We start from the raw sequence: 16,189 nt of genomic DNA, 5'->3' as shown, positions 1-16,189 counted from the left end.
CCAGTGCTAAGTATAGAGGTAAAATAACCTCTCTTTCCTACTCAGGATTGCCCTGTTTATGTATCCCAGGATTGCATTAGCCCTTTTGGCCACACAGTTGCACTGGGAGCTCATGTTCAGCTAATTATCCACCCTGACCCCCAAATCTTTTTCAGTGTCACTGCTTCTCAGGATAGAGTCCCCCATCCTGTAAGTATGGCTTTCATTCTTTGCTCAAAGATGTATAAATTTAACTTTAGCCATATTAAAATATATATTTTGTGCTTGCACCCAGCTTATCAAGCAATCTGGATTGCTCTGAATCAGTGACCTGTCCTATTCATAATTTACCACTCCCAATTTGTGTTTTGAAAACTTTATCAGGGATGATTCTGTTTTTTTCCAGCTCATTGATAAAAATGTTAAATAGAATAGAATTAAGAACCAGACCCTGTAAGACCCTCCTGGGAACACATGATGACCATTGTCCATTTACAGTTACTTTTTAGACCTATCAGTGTGCCAGTTTTCAATCTATTTAACATGTGCCATGCTAATTTCATATTATTCCAATTTTTTAATTTCATATTGTGCAGTACCAAGTCAAATGCCTCACAGAAGTCCATTACGTCCACACTATTACCTTTATCAACCAACCTTGTAGACTCATAAAAAAAAGATATCTTTAAACTGTTGCTTAGTTCTTCTCTGCATCCAGAAGCCTTAGGACTTGAACTCCAAAGTACACGGGAGGTGCGAGATTCCCAAGATCATTTAGTACATAAAGTGCTTGAGAGATCTTGCTTTATTCTGCATCCACTCCCAGCTGGCTGTGCATAACAAGAACTTCATGGTGTCCACTCAGAATTTCTAGGAAGACATAGTCCCAAATACCACATCTTTCCTTCCAAGCCAAAATCTAATAACTACATTTACTAATAATGCTTCAATTAGTCTTTTAGGTGCCTTGTGCTGTCAGTTGGACCTATGGGGTTCCCCTGCAACATCAGGCTACTGCTCTCAGGAGTCAACAAGTCCACTTGTTCTGATTGTGTCACGTCTCAGGTGTCCATTATCTCAACCTGGTTTCTATTGTCTCAACCTGGTTGTTGCCATGGTTGTTGCCTGTCAGAGATCCTCTTGGGTAAAATAGCATACCCAGTGCCATTTATCTCCCCCCATTCTGTGATTTGGAGAAGGTGTCACCTACCCTTCCATAGTGTTTGCCTGTCTGTGGTGACTACCTCAGGATACATGTCTTTGTGGGTTCATACCCCACTCCTGGTACCCTGCGATGTTCAGTGAGAACTCCATGCTTAAAGTGCTTATAAAAGATCTGTTTTATTCTGTGTCTGGATCCAACTGGCTCTGGTTACCCAGAGTGTTTCTGGGAATCTCAGCCCTTAAAGACACAGTCTCCAATACAACAGGAGAAGAGAATGTCAGCAAGGCTGTGGAGGCAAAACATTAAGATAACGAGAAAAAAACAACCCCTTTTTTCCTTCTTGCCTTTGCTTCACTGTGCCACTCTGTAGGAGACTAGCCATCAGTGACATTGTACAGGAGATGGACTCTGGAGCGCCATTAGTTGAACAATGATTTATTATCCTCCTAAAAGCAGAAACTACACCTGAGCTTAGATGACTGCAAATGGTCTGATAGATCTTTTGAAAGACTCACTTGTGCCTAAATAGCATCTGACAACAATCTTTGCATCCAGGATGTAGATTCATAGATTCTTAGGCTGGAAGTGTCTACTGTGATCCTCTAGACAGACCACCTGCATAGGGGTATAGGTGCTCCCTAAATTAATTCCTATTTGAACTAGACAATTGCTCTTTGAAAAACATCCTGGCTTTTCCAGGAAACTACAGAAAAAAACTATATGGATTGATTTAGATTAAAATCAACACCATTTTCATGAGAAATATTGGACGAGGCTTCAGACCCCCCTGGTTCTTATAAAAAGATCATAATTGGTGTTTTTGCCTTAAATGACTGCAACTCCTAGATCCTAAGGCAGCCACTAAGAAAGACCTTCAGTAAGAAGTTGGTATATCTTAAAGGCTCAAAGGGCTCATCCATAAGCCCATTCAACTTTAAATTTAAAACCCTCAGCTCACTAGGCTTCTGAATGGGAGGATATACATCTGCAAAGCCTTTCAAATATTGTTTTACCATGGGATGAACAAATTCAAATGCTCCTTTCATGGGGACATAAGAAGAAATAGCCACTAGCTATGACTATGACTAGTGGTGGCCAGAGATGATTTTTAGACATGAATAGAGCAAATAGATAATTATAAAATACCTGGGAATGAATTGTGCTGTGCATATACCACTAGAACAAAGATGACTTCTATCCATCCAGGTTCTTACATGGTTACCCACCCTGTAATAGCTTTAATGGTATTGGTCAACATTTTGAAAGTTGCAGTCATTAAGAAAGACAGAGAAGTTATTTGGAGAAAAAAATCATGAAAATGTTTTCCGTTTTGCATCCAGTTGTAATCTTTATCTTGTTGAATCTTTTTCAATACAATAGGGATAAGAGGGAAGGAAAGATACTTACAGGGAAGCCCTTTTCCCCTAAAGTAAAAGAAAGATCTCTAATAAGCATTTTGAGTCTTTATTTAAAGTGGAACCTTTGATAAATTCATGTTTGGGAGACTTTGTTTGGCAAGAGTCAGATGCTGAGGGATTGAATGGCAACTCAAGCTGATCGTAACTTTCGAAACATTGATTATTGGCCATGGTGGTGTTTGGAGGGGTGTGTGTGTGTCAGAAATAGCATACATGAGATCACCTGATGTACCATTCCCACAGATGGATTACTTACTGAGGTAGAGTGAGGAGAAGAGCAAGATCTCCCCTTGCCTGCTCAGATAGTATATAACAGCCATGTTGTCTGTAAGAATCTGCATCTGTTTCCTTCCCTTCTATGCAAGGAAAATTTGAGAGCCAGTCTGATGACTACAAATGTGTATGTGAAACCTCAACTTCTGGAGCTGCCTATGAGCAGGCTAAGGTCCCAAATCAACCCGCGGACTATGTTGAGTCATCTGTACTCCTCATTCTCCAAGGTAGGGGTTGTAAGAATAATTTTCCTTCCAAGAAATTATCTGGCTGCATCCACCACACATCAGAATCTTTGAACTTCTTGCAGTGGGAAACAGCCATGACCAAACTGTTATCAAAAGGCTCTACAAACCAATTCCACCATACGATCAAAGAACACATTCAGGGCCTTTAGAAGCAGTGAGGAAAGTACAGGATGCAATCAGGCCCAGTACCCCAAAGTAGAGTCCAACTAGTCCATCTAGTCTGGACTTAATTTGGCCCATTACTTGGAATATATCACAAAACCTTTCCTGGGACAGGCAGGCTAGAGTTCTTGTGGACTCAAGGGTCGATCCTCTGCATGCAAGAACCCCTACATACCAGAGTATCCTTCTTTGTATTTATTCTCAGGCCAAGGATTTTGATAATACAGAAGCACTCCAGTAGGGTATGACCAACAAAGTTGTGAGAGAGGGCTCTTATTATTTACTTACACTATCTATGTGTAGAGCCAGTCATCTAAGTAAGGGTACACCGGTATGCCCCAATGAAGATGATGACTCTTGACCACCTCCCAACATTTAGGCCCTGAGTCAGCGAAGCACGTAAGCCCAGGCTTAAGCAGGTGAGCAGTCCCATCGACTATGCTGAGAGTACATTGAGTAAACTGTGGTGGGGTGTTGCCTCTAGAGATTAGTACCTTGTACTGGTCGTGATGGGTGCCACTCTGAACTTGAAGTTCTTCCTATATCTTCAAACTACTGCACACAGTAAGTCCATTTTGAATTATAAAAGATAGGGCAGTTGGTGTTTCCTGCTTCTTACATTTGTTGAGAAATCAGTTACAAATTGCATCACAAGTCTAATAATACACTCTGTACATTAGTCCTTGGAAAACCAAATGGCAGGAACTCTTCATTTCCTCACATTAACAATTATTATTCTGGGGTCCTTAGAACAGGCCTATTTCATAGCCAGTTTTAAGAGTGAGAAAAATATATAGCTGCAACCTACTCTGGATGGTAAAAACTCAGGTGCTGCTGGACAAATTTAGTCAAACAGTTTAGTAAGAAACCTAGACAGTCGTAAGGAACAGGGAGAAGTGTTATACTCAGATACTGTAGCATTAAGACCAAAGAAGTCTATGGGCCATTAATTTATATTTACACACTACACTCCCATCAGATCAATAAAATATTCAGACAGTATTGGCACATACTTTTGACCGATGAGATGCTGGAGGGAGCATTCTACCTTCCATTTCTCTTACACAGATGAGACGTTTGAATCTTACTGACTCAATCTGCCAGTGATTCAATGACACGATGACCCTCCTGACTCAGCTGAGTTAACTATTAATAATGCTAAAACCAGGGCTTTCCCAAGGAGTGGTAGTTTCTCCTACTCAAAACATGCACAGTGCTAAGGGCCAGATGGCACAGTCAGTCAGTGCACTGTTCTTTCATTTCTGGTGGGTTTTGTTCACATATAGCCACAGTGCACAAGTAAAAATGAGGTTAGTGTTTTCATCCTGGTCATCATCACATAGCTACATCATAAAAGCCTTAGCCATTAAACCCTTGCATGGCTGGCAGCCTCTTCTCTAGGGAGATTTCAAGAAAAGGGTACTTCGGAGGCACGGTCACAGGTTTGTGGGAGCCCTGTCTGCACTATGCATTGATCCAACCAGTGTTGTGAGTTCTTCATTTTCATATGTGCTAAATTAACTAACATTTTAAAAACATAACAAAAATAAGACAACACATTCCAATAACAAGATAAAAGCAATCTGTCCAGCAGCATTACTTATTTAAGTTTAACATCTGGCACAGAACCACAGATTTTTCTTTTTTTCAGTCCAGTGTCTCCCTCAATTCTGGACGTCTGGGCTGCTCTCCTCTTGCTGCAGCTCATGGAGACCAATCAGTGTTTTGGCACCACAAGGTGTGGCCATGCCACCTCTGCTCCCGCTTGCTGCCAGATTCTCTGTGTCTGCGGCAGCAGACAGTGGTGGCTTCTTTTGCTTCCTCCGTACTCCTTCTATTTCAACTTTTCTGCCCTATTTTTGAGGCACTGGGGAGCAGTGTTCTCTTCCCTCAGCATTCCTCCTTCCACCAAATAGCTGCGACTCCAACCAGGGAAAAATGGACCAGGAACCCCAGTGCAGAGCAGGGAGAGGTTCCAAATGTGAGGAGGACGCTGACCAGTCGACTCAGAGAGTCAGTCTGAGGAGACCCCCACAGAACAAAGAGGGGAGGCTTGTGACATCATTAGTACCTCCCATGTCTCAAAGTGGGTACTGAGCACTCTGAGAAAGAAGCAGGACTTCTAATCAGGTTCCCGCCCTCCTGAGCCAACCAGGAGGACTCTGACAATGAGTTCCTCCTTCTCAGGGGGAATGGGACATGGTGGGGGGAGGATTCTGAGAGGGTTCCAGGCTCTAAGGAAGGCAAACTGCAAAAGGTCTCCCCAAAGCTGCAATGGAACTTTTGAGCTCCCAAAGCATCCAGAAGAGTTTAAAAATCTAAAAAGGGAAAGAAAAACTCTAGGGAATCTCAGACCTCTGACTCCTCTCCCTCCTTCTCTTTCTCCACTCCCTCCATGGTGGAAGCTGAGCTGTCTGACTCTGACTCCAAGCAGGACGGTGGGAAAATGACGCAATATTTTTTTTTCTCCCCTGAGAAATTTCAAGCCGTGTGTAGCAAGGTTGTCTCCACACTTCAAATCCAACCTGAGCAGGTTCCTGAGAATAAGCCTCAGAGTAAAATTTCTTCCCTGAAACTTCTCTCCTGAAGCTTCAACACCCCTTCACTCCTCTTTTGTAGGAAGTGATTAGGGATGAATGGATCAAGGCTGATAAGGGCAAGGGTATTAACAAGAGTGACCTCAGGCTTTATAACATTCAAGAGCTAAAGGGCTCTATTGTGGTGACACTGAAGGTTGAAGCTGCCATAGCATACTTTGCCAGGGATATGGTTATTCCCTCAGAAGGAGAGTTCTATCCAAAGGGCTCCACAGATGGAAAAATGGAGGCCACTCTCAAAAAGGCCTTTGAAGCTTCCTCCACCACCTCCTGAGCGTCCCTGCCAGCTACCTGCTTTGCAGGAGCATCTTTTGCCTCACTGGAAGATCTCGAAGCCCTTAAGGACAGAGATCATCCTGACTTTAGGTCCATTTTAAAGACATTCCCCCTAGCAACAGTATTTGTAGCTGACACCTCAATGGATTCAATGAGGTTCTCAGCCCGAGCAATGGCTTCCAGCTCACTAGCCAGATGCCCCTATGGCTCTGACCCTGGATACCCTCTCTAAGCAGGTCCTATGCTTGGCCAAGTTTACAGGCTTCCTCCTTTTTTGGAGACAAACTGGATAAGGTGGTGGCTGAAAATGCCACAAAATCCAGTTTCTCCCATCCCCACTAAGTGTCCACTTCAGACAGAGGAGCTGCTTTCTCTCCCCATCCTCACAGAGGTACCAGCAAAGGGACAAGAGATGCCCTGGAAGAAAACACCACAATCAAGGTCCAGAGGAAAATCCAGAGGGACCTCAGGACCCTCCTCCCCTAAATACACTTTATGACAAAGATTACATAGGCCTCCATCCTGAAGTGATGCTAGAGAGCAGGATTTCCCATTTCCCAGAGGAACGGTTTTCTTAATTCACAGATAAGTGGGCCTGGGAAATGGTAAGCAGGGATACTCCCTCAAGCTGTGTGCTCCACCCCATCCGTACTTCATCCAATCACGCAGCTCCAACAACTCTGTCAAACACAATCTGATCCAAAATGAAATATCTCATTTTCTGGATATCGAAGCGATGAGAGTTTTCTGTTCCCTCAGAAGAAAGCCTTTCTGAGTTCTACTCCATCTTCTTTTCATTGTACAGAAGTACACAAATGACTCCACAAGTGGATGAAGAAAATGAAGTTTCAGATGGGCTCTACAGTGACGCCCCTGTTATCTTGATTTCAGTAGACCTAGCAGACCTGTATCTCTGTGCCTTTGCAAACTATTGAGGTTCACTTATGGCAGGAAACATTGTCAGTACTGAATGCTACTGTTTGGCCTGTTGCTGGTCCCCTGGGTTTTCACAAAGATATTGGTGTTGATATAGCCAGACTCAGTTCACGGGGAACTTACCAGTACCCTGATCAGAGCTCCGGTCAGAGTGCAAAGGGCCATGTCTCAGACCCTGAATCTCCTCCAGGCACATGGCTTCATCATCAATGCCAGGAAAACTCTGGTTCCATCCTCCAGAATAACACACCTTCAGTGGAACTAGACACTTCAGTAGCAAAAATCTACACATCATTAGAAAGATTTCAGAAAATCCAGGAACTTATTTTCTTGCTCTCATTTTTCTTGTTAAAAATTAACAAATAAACGATGGCTGAGGGAGATGACTCCATCATATATGGGTATTAAGAATGATAAAAAGAAATCAATGTGTTTTGCTATGATTTACCTGATTACTTCATCATTTCATTATTTTTTCTTTAATAAAATGAGCTCTCTCGCTCAGATAATTAGGCAAATTGGCTCAATCTTGTCTGTTAATCACACAAGATTAAGATCATTATGTTTTCATCAAGAAAAAAACCCTCTGTCTTAATAAACAATTGGAAAAAAAATAATATTAATGAGATTAATATTGCCCTCCCCTATCGCTCTTTATAAAAGAAATTAGGGGTACACTTTTGAAAAGTACCTAAAATACTTAGGAACCTAAGTCCCGTTTTCAAATATGATTTAAGCACTCAGGAGCCTCTATTTCATTGAAAATCAGTGAGAAATAGAGCTTGTTCACACAGAGATGTAGGGCTTGTCTAAACGTAAAACGCTGCACTGCTGAAGCGCTTCAGTGTAGAAGCTACCATCACTGATGGGAGGGATTCTCCCATTGACATAGGTAATCCACCCCCCAGAGATGCAGTAGCTATCATGATGGAAGAATTCTTCTGTGAACCTAGTGCTACCTACACAGGTACTTAGGCTTAACTATGCTGCTCAAAGGTGTGGATTTTTCACACCCTTGTGCAATGTAGTTTTGCAGACCTAATTTTCTAGTGTAGATCAGGCCTTAGTGCACAGAAATCTGGGGTATAAATGTGTGAAGCATTAGCCTGTCACTCACTAAGTCTCCAAGTGGACAAGTCCTGAGGCTCCTAAATCCCTTGGGGGCTTTTGTAAATGTTACTGCAGATGTATTGTAATTCTTTAGTTTACAGACACCATGTTGTAAACTTGCAGTGCTCACAAAATGAAGAACTGGCAACTAGGACTGGCCACAAGTACCCTATACAAAATTCTTCTACGGCTGTGCCAATACACATTCAATCTAGTGATGTATCTTTAATATTCTAATCCTGGGCCTTTTCTGATTAGAGACCGCAAACTGTTCTAAATTATCGTGTTTTTCTGATGGCAGCTACATTTTTGTTGCAAAAATCATTTCACATATGATGACACCAGATCTACCTCCTTGACCCACTTCCCCAGTAGTATGCATTTCATGTTCATTTCATACAGTATAGCAGGAAACTAGGTGGAACATTAATTCGGGCATCATTGCAAGTGAACTGAAAACACTGCTGAAATTTAAAAATACAAGTAAATGTATGTACTTTTATTGTCTTTTTTCCTCTGTAGCCACAAACCTTGCAACCTTTCCTTGGGTACAACTCCTAATGGGAGTAGTGTCTTCATAAGGTCTGCAAAATTTCCATTGACTTTAATTGGCGTGTTACCTGAGTAAGGGCTAGGATTTGTCTCTCAGTGACAAAAGATCTTGAGTAAGAATTGAAAATCTTAAATTAACTCGTAGTACAGTACAAATCTCAGACTCATTGAAAAAGAAAACTCATTAAGGGCTCTGTCGTGAGAAGCTTAATGTGCCCATACAGGAAAGTAAGAGGGAATAGGTGACCCCCCTATACTTTTGGAATATCCTAGATATCTCATCTCTACTCTTGGGATATTTAATTACATAAGTTATCAAAAAGACAGAACAGCTTGTTACACCTGTTTCGCTAGCACCGTATCAATACTCCACTCATTCTCTTCAAAGGAAGAATGCCAGCTATGAAATCAATATCAAATCTTGCCATATCTTGGGTTATCCTTGGAATTTCCCCATTCACATACTGGACAGACTAGACCAGTGGTTCTCAGCCAGGGGTACATCAACTAATCTAGATTGAGGTCTTCCAGGGGTATGTCAACTCATCTAGATATTTGCCTAGTTTTACAACAGGCTACATAAAAAGCACTAGCGACGTCAGTACAAACTAAAATTTCATACAGACAATGACATGTTTATACTGCTCTGTATACTGTACACTGAAAGGTAAGTACAATATTTATATGCTAGTTGATTTACTTGATAATTATATGGTAAAAATGAGAAAGTAAGCAATTTTTCAGTAATAGTGTGCTTGACATCTCTGTATTTTCATATCTGATGTTGTAAGCAAGTAGTTTTTAAGTGATGTGAAACTTGAGGGTACCCAAGAGAAATCAGACTCCTGAAAGGGATGCAGTAGTCTGGAAAGTCTGAGAGCCGCTGGACTAGACAATACTTAGCTTGTGAGAGCTAATGAGATTGTGGCTCAAAGTGCTATGACTTCAGGCTTCTATGCTCAACTTGCTGGAAAGAATGACTGTAGAATTTTGCACATATTTAATTCAAAACATACAAACGTGTCTGGCTTTATGCTGAAGCTGACATCAAACAACACCTCAACTTGAAGGATGCATTTTAAAAGTACAACATTGCATCCAAAACAATAAACAAACAATGAAGTCAGTTTTTTAAACGTTGCCTTCTTTTCTGAAACAATGCTGCTACTATGTAACTGCAATGTTCCAAGTGCAAATGTCTTAACTCCTGTGGCTTTTATTTCTTTTGATAATGGCAACTTGTCCAAAGCCTTTTGAACCTAAGAGTGAAATCTCTCAGACAGTGAATCCATCCTTCAGACAGCAGCACTATTTAATGTGCACTGTTCATTCTTCATAGCAAAGAAAGGAGCACAGAACTGTTTGAACAGTGTAATCGATAGAGGAAGAGATATTATTGTACAATGCAACTTGGTTTTATGGCTGGTATTATCATGACCAATGTACCCACTATCTCTTTGTAGAGGAATTCTTACCCTGTTATTTTGCCTTAAGTCTGCAAAGTATGCTTACAATATTTTGGCCTGTCAGATGTTGGAAGGTTTGCTTTCTATCTACTGAGCTTTCTCTCTTTCTTTTAATTCACTTCCTTTCATCTGTAAGAAAATGGCAGGTTTCTTGACGTTAAAGGTAGGAAAACCTTCCTCATAAAGTGAACATTCCGTGTATGGAGTAGGGCAAAAGGAGTTCAGTTCAGTGCTTTTGTGGAATCTGTTCTGTTTCTCTGAAATATCATCCTTCTCATGTGTGGTTCTTCCACTTCTGTGATGTTCCCGTGCTGTAGGATTTACCCTTCATTGTTTGCAAGTGGAACAGACAGTGTGAAGAGCATGCAGAAGGACCAGAAGTTTTGCACTCAAGTCAGTGCTGTTCTAGCCAAGTTATTTATGCGTCCACCATTACCATAGTATCTGAATGTCTTACAGTTGTTAATAATGTGTTGTGAGGATAAGTATCTTATCTCCATTTAACAGTTGGGAAACTAAGGCACAGCAGCAGTATGTGATTTGCTCAAGGTCACAAAGGAAGACTGTGATGGAGCAGGAAATTGGATACCACTCTCTTGAGTCCCAGGATCATGCCCTGATCACCCATCATTCCTGTATAATGCCCAATATGTAGAGAGGGGATACCAGTAGAAGCTTCTCTGTTATTATTATGTACTGTATATGTTAGATGCTTAGGCCAAGCCCCTCCTCAAGCTATGGCTAAATTCTACTTGCCTTACTCCTGCAAATAGACCCATTGATCTAAATGGGGCTAAGTGCATGGGTGAAGCAAAGTAGGATTTGGCCCTCAGTGTTGTATCACTTTCAATAAACCTTTGCAACCTGTTTGTTTTATTTTACTGCCTTAGTGACCAGAGGTGGAGCTCAGGTACTATGCTGGCAAAGTCATTACATTTGGAGGGTAAGCTAATTACTAAGGTGTGCCAAATAGGAGGGTTATTGTATGACAGGCTGCTAGAAAGTAAGCTGGAATCATCACATTCATTTCACTTATACAAATCCAAGCTGGCAGGAAGCTAAAGCAGCACTGGAATGAAAGGCAGTTGCCTAATTAGTTCAGCAACACAATTTCACAGATTTATTAAAATTTTTAAATGTCATAAGTTGTGAACCATGAGCATTAAAAGCTTTCCAGTTCGAAACCTGGTAAAGGAAAGTGTTGTTACAGAAGTTTGTGTAAGTGGCTGAATGTTTGCTCTGTGAACGATACTTCTGAATTCTCTCAGCATTGTTTGAGAAGTACTGCAGTATTACTTAGAAGCCCATTATGGGCCCGATTCTTGGTTGTGCTTCAGACATTTCCACCTCCCAAGGTGCATAAAGGGGCCAGACAACAGCCCAAAGTGACCAACTGAAAATTCTCCTGACTTGGGAATTCTGAGCTGGCAGTGAGATAGCACACCTAGCCCCAGCACCACCATCCCAGTGCAGGGGCTGTGCTCTGGTTATGCTTAGCTGGCATATGGTCCATCTAGGCTGCACTAACGTAGGGTTTAGGGTGATGCAGCTGATACTAATCATACCTAGGTCTTATATAGTGCTTTTCATCCCTAGATCTCAAACTGCTTTACACAGATTGCTATCATGATCCTCATTTTACACATGGGAAAACTGAGGACCTAGGTCCCCCGGCAGGCTAATAGCAAAGCCAAAACCAGAACCCAGGACTCCTGACGTTCAGTTTAGGAGGTCTACCCCGTAGTCCATATTGCCTCCAGATCTACCTTGAAAATCAGGGAGGCATAACCAGATTCCTGAGGCCCTCCTTCTGCTTACTGCAAGAGAGGAGAACCTTGGCACGGCAGGGACTCTGAACTTATATCTTCAGAGTAATCTACAAATACTAACTAATCCTCCCAACACATGTGTGAATAATGTAAATTTGCTCCCCATTGAAAAAAACCAGATAAACTAAGATAAAGATAGCATAAGTAATTAACAATGCAATACATTGATGCAGTAGAGGATCCAGGATTACTTCTGCCCATTTTGTGCTTGATACACTGTACTATAATAGTCTTATATAGTGCTCTTTACAATTTATTTTGCATTTCCAGTAGCAGATGCAAAAAATTTTCAGAAATGGGTATGTAACATTAGGGGCCCAAGTTCATATTTAGGCACCCAAATAAGTGACCTACTTTTCAGGAGTGCTGAAATGCTGGTGCAAAAGAGAGAAATCAGATCTACTTAGTACCCAGCAGGCTTTATATTCAATTTTCTCTTGTCACAATTCACAAATAACTGTTATGTCTGTTTCTGTGGCCACCTTTCCTCCTGACTAGAGCTGCTGCTTTCTGACTTCCGTATTTCTTCCTGGATAAGGAAGTAGGTGTGAGATCTTTCCTCCTTGTTAACCCCTCAACATCATGCCAGCAGCTGAGCCCATGACTATTACCCCATGTCTGTGTAGAGGTGGTTACGCAGAGTAGTTGTAATCAGTTGGAAATCTCTTATCCCTCATCCTGCATTAATATTTGGACACTTTGCCCCAAGTTCTGGGTCTCCAGGCATACAACTCTTCTACAGCTCAGGCATGAACTTCCTTCCCACTCCTCCTCGCTGTTACCTATGCTTAGTGATCAATGATGGTATAAATATAAATATGTTCATCAGTAATATTTTCCCCTCTCTCACTATCCTTGCCATTGACAAAAATGTTCTTAGCCTTCAAAATGAATTACTGGTTATTTGGTTTATGGGATAGGTACAGAACCAGGAGCATGTGAGGTCTTGTTTATTGTTATCAGACTAGTTCTTCAGCCTTAATTCCTAGTTCCTAACACTTTGCTCTATCAAAAAAACACAAATTTCCCTTGATTTCCTGTTTTTCTGTCCCCCACTATCAAGATTGTGCCTAGCCTTGCTACTTCTTAATTAGCCAGGGAGGGGTGTCCATGAAATAATCAAATTTTCCTTGAATCAGCAGGATTTCTGGCTTCTTGGTTACCTAGGAGAATGAGAATTTCTTGACTCTAGCTTGATATCCAACCGTTCTGCAATTGAGTATGACATGCTCCATTGGTGAATCTGTAGCTACCATTGGTTTTCTTTGTGGGAAAACCAGTGAATCACTTACATGTTTCTCTTCTAGGTTAATCTCCCAGAGATCAGTCTATTTCCTTTTTATGACAGAAACTTGCAGAAAGTATTGTTTTCATGACATTTCTTTTCAAACATCAATGAAATGTTGTGTTTTTGTTAGCATTCCAATGACTGTAATCTTCAGATTAAATCATGAGCATAGAAATTTAGTTTCTTTAACATTTCAGTGATCAAGATGAAAGTTTAAAAACAAACAGAGATCCAAATTCCCACTTTGTAATGTGGTAGAACTTCATGAGGATATATATCAAATGTTATTTTCACAGTATCACCTAGAGCAGTGGTTCTCAAACTAGGGCCGCTGCTTGTTCAGGGAAAGCCCCCGGTGGGCTGGGTCATTTTTGTTTACCTGCCGCGTCCGCAGGTTCAGCCGATCGTGGCTCCCAGTGGCCGTGGTTCACTGCTCCAGGCCAATGGGAGCTTCTGGAAGTAGCGGCCAGTACGTCCCTTGGCCCACACCACTTCCAGCAGCTCCCATTGGCTTGGAGCAGAGAACCATGGCCACTGGGAGCCACGATCGGCTGAACCTGAGGACGCGGCAGGTAAACAAACTGGCCCGGCCCGCCAGAGGCTTTCCCTGTACAAGCAGTGGGACAAGTTTGGGAACCACTGACCTAGAGGTTCCAGATAAGTTAAGGACCCCATCGTGCTAGGCTTGGTACAAAACCAGCCCCTGACCCCAAAAGCTTTCAAACTAAGTTGATCAGACAGAAAATAATTATAATTATTTTTTCATCTTAGGGATAAGGAAATTCAGGCACAGAAATACAAAGTTACTGGCTTAAACTCACAAAGGAAATATAAGGGTAGAACTAGGAATTAAACCCAAATGTCTCCAGTGTTGTTAACAAAGACCATCTTTCAGTGTCAGCTCTCATCTGTTTAGGAAGAATTTTGAGCTGTCTCTTATCATTACAAATGAGTTCTGTAATTTCAGGAATTTTGCATCTGTCAGAAACCAAGAGAAGTATTGCCTTGTAAATCAGTGTCCTGCTGAAAACTACCTGACCTTCTGCTTTCGAGCACTATGAATTTAATGACATGTACACATTTGTGTTCAGCATAAGCTGGCCTGTCACAGGAATGTTTTGCTTCATTGTCAAGGTGGCTGCATGCTATTAAGAGAAAGGAAAATGGAATCTGAGTCCCTGTACACTGATTGAGCCAGAGGGATGCTGCTTGTCCTAGAACAGATATGATCAAGTAGTAATCATAGGGGAAACCACAGCTGCCTGGAGTCTCTCTTTTTTGGAGTCAGTCCATGTGCATTATGCTGAGGACACTTAAAGCAACAGGACAGGGATGAAGCAGAAAAATTATATAAATCACCAAAATAATGTTTTTTTTCTTATGCTTGAATCCTGCTACCTGATGAAAAGTTATTCCCATTAAAATAGGTGCTGGCCCCTCCTCAGCTGTTGGAAAATGTAACAAGCAGACAATGGAGACTGGCATCATCAGAGGTAAGCATCAACATCTCAGTAGTAAATGAGAGATGATAGGTCAGGTGATGGATCTGCATGATGTGGAGTCCAACTGTGCAAGAGCTCCATGCGTGTTGGGGCTGTGTCAGACTAGCTAAGAAGGATACAGAGGAGGGATGGACTTGTTGTAAAGGTGCTGGACTGTGCCCATCACTCTCAATCGCCAAGGCCCAAATGTGTGTGTGAGAAACCCAAAATGAGGGTACACAATTTGTGGGACTCATTCTTCTAGGGTAAATATTTCAGTAACGTCACTCGTTGTTAATCTTTTTGTTTCTGCAGTAAATAATTTTCAACAGTGAGTGACAGGACATGGAATGTCTATAGAACATAACTAATTTGGAGACTAAAGTGAATAATGTCCCTCAAAGCTAAGGGCATGACTTTGGTTTAGGAGATCTAGGTTCAGGTCCTGGCTCTGCCACAGACTTCCTGTGTGACTGAGGACAAGTCTCTGAATCTATCTATGCATCAGTTCCCCAGCTGAATATAGAGAGGATAATTCTTCCTTTCTCCCACCCCTTTTCTCTCTTTATGCACATTGTAAACTATTCAGGGCAGGGATCATCTTTTATTATCCTTATACAGAATGGCATAGTGGGGCCCCTGTCTCAGTTCAAGCCTTTAGCTCCTACCATGATATAAAGACCAGTAAATCCAGTAGGGTTGGAGGTGGTGGATCTGAAATATGTGGATCAGCCAGTCATTTCTCACAGTGGAAAAGGCAGCATTAAGATTACTGCAGGCTCATTCCACACTAGGGACAACAAAGCACTTCCAGTGCCAATCTCTAACCTGGAAAAGTAGAATTTTATCCCACTTCCATCCACATAGATTCCTAGCCCTCAGCCAGGTGAGCTGAGCACTGGGAACAAGATTTGGTCTGTTTTCAGCAATCAGAAGCCATATAGACAAGGCATTTGTATCCATAGGTTCAGTGAAGAGCCCATTCACAGACATAAGGCCAAATCTGACAGCCTTCATTCAAATGAAAGTCACATCAAAGTCCTTACTTTGTAGATTTTTGCTTTCTAAAATCTTCTCTTTCCCATATCTTTAAGTTTTACACCTTGGGATGTATAGGTGATGATAGTATATACTGGAAAATGTAAGTTGCTTCAAATGAGCAAAATTGGAGGTTTTTTGCTTTATGACTAATTAGCATTAGCAAGCTCTTGTCTCATAGCAACACAGATCTGATGATGAACACCTGCCAGCCCAGATGGTTTGGGGAGGAATTTGCTAGTTTAATAGAATAAAGTATTGTTGCTGAGCTGCCTGGAACCATTATTTAACAGGAAATTTGCAAGAAGTCTGAAAAGTGATTATTGTGAAATTTCAACAAATAAACCTCTCCAAAGTTGTCATGTTCAAAT

The sequence above is a fragment of the Lepidochelys kempii genome, chromosome 1, assembly GCF_965140285.1.
Source record: "Lepidochelys kempii isolate rLepKem1 chromosome 1, rLepKem1.hap1, whole genome shotgun sequence".
NCBI classification, from domain to species: Eukaryota; Metazoa; Chordata; order Testudines; family Cheloniidae; genus Lepidochelys; species Lepidochelys kempii.
This window is presented reverse-complemented; position numbering follows the sequence as displayed.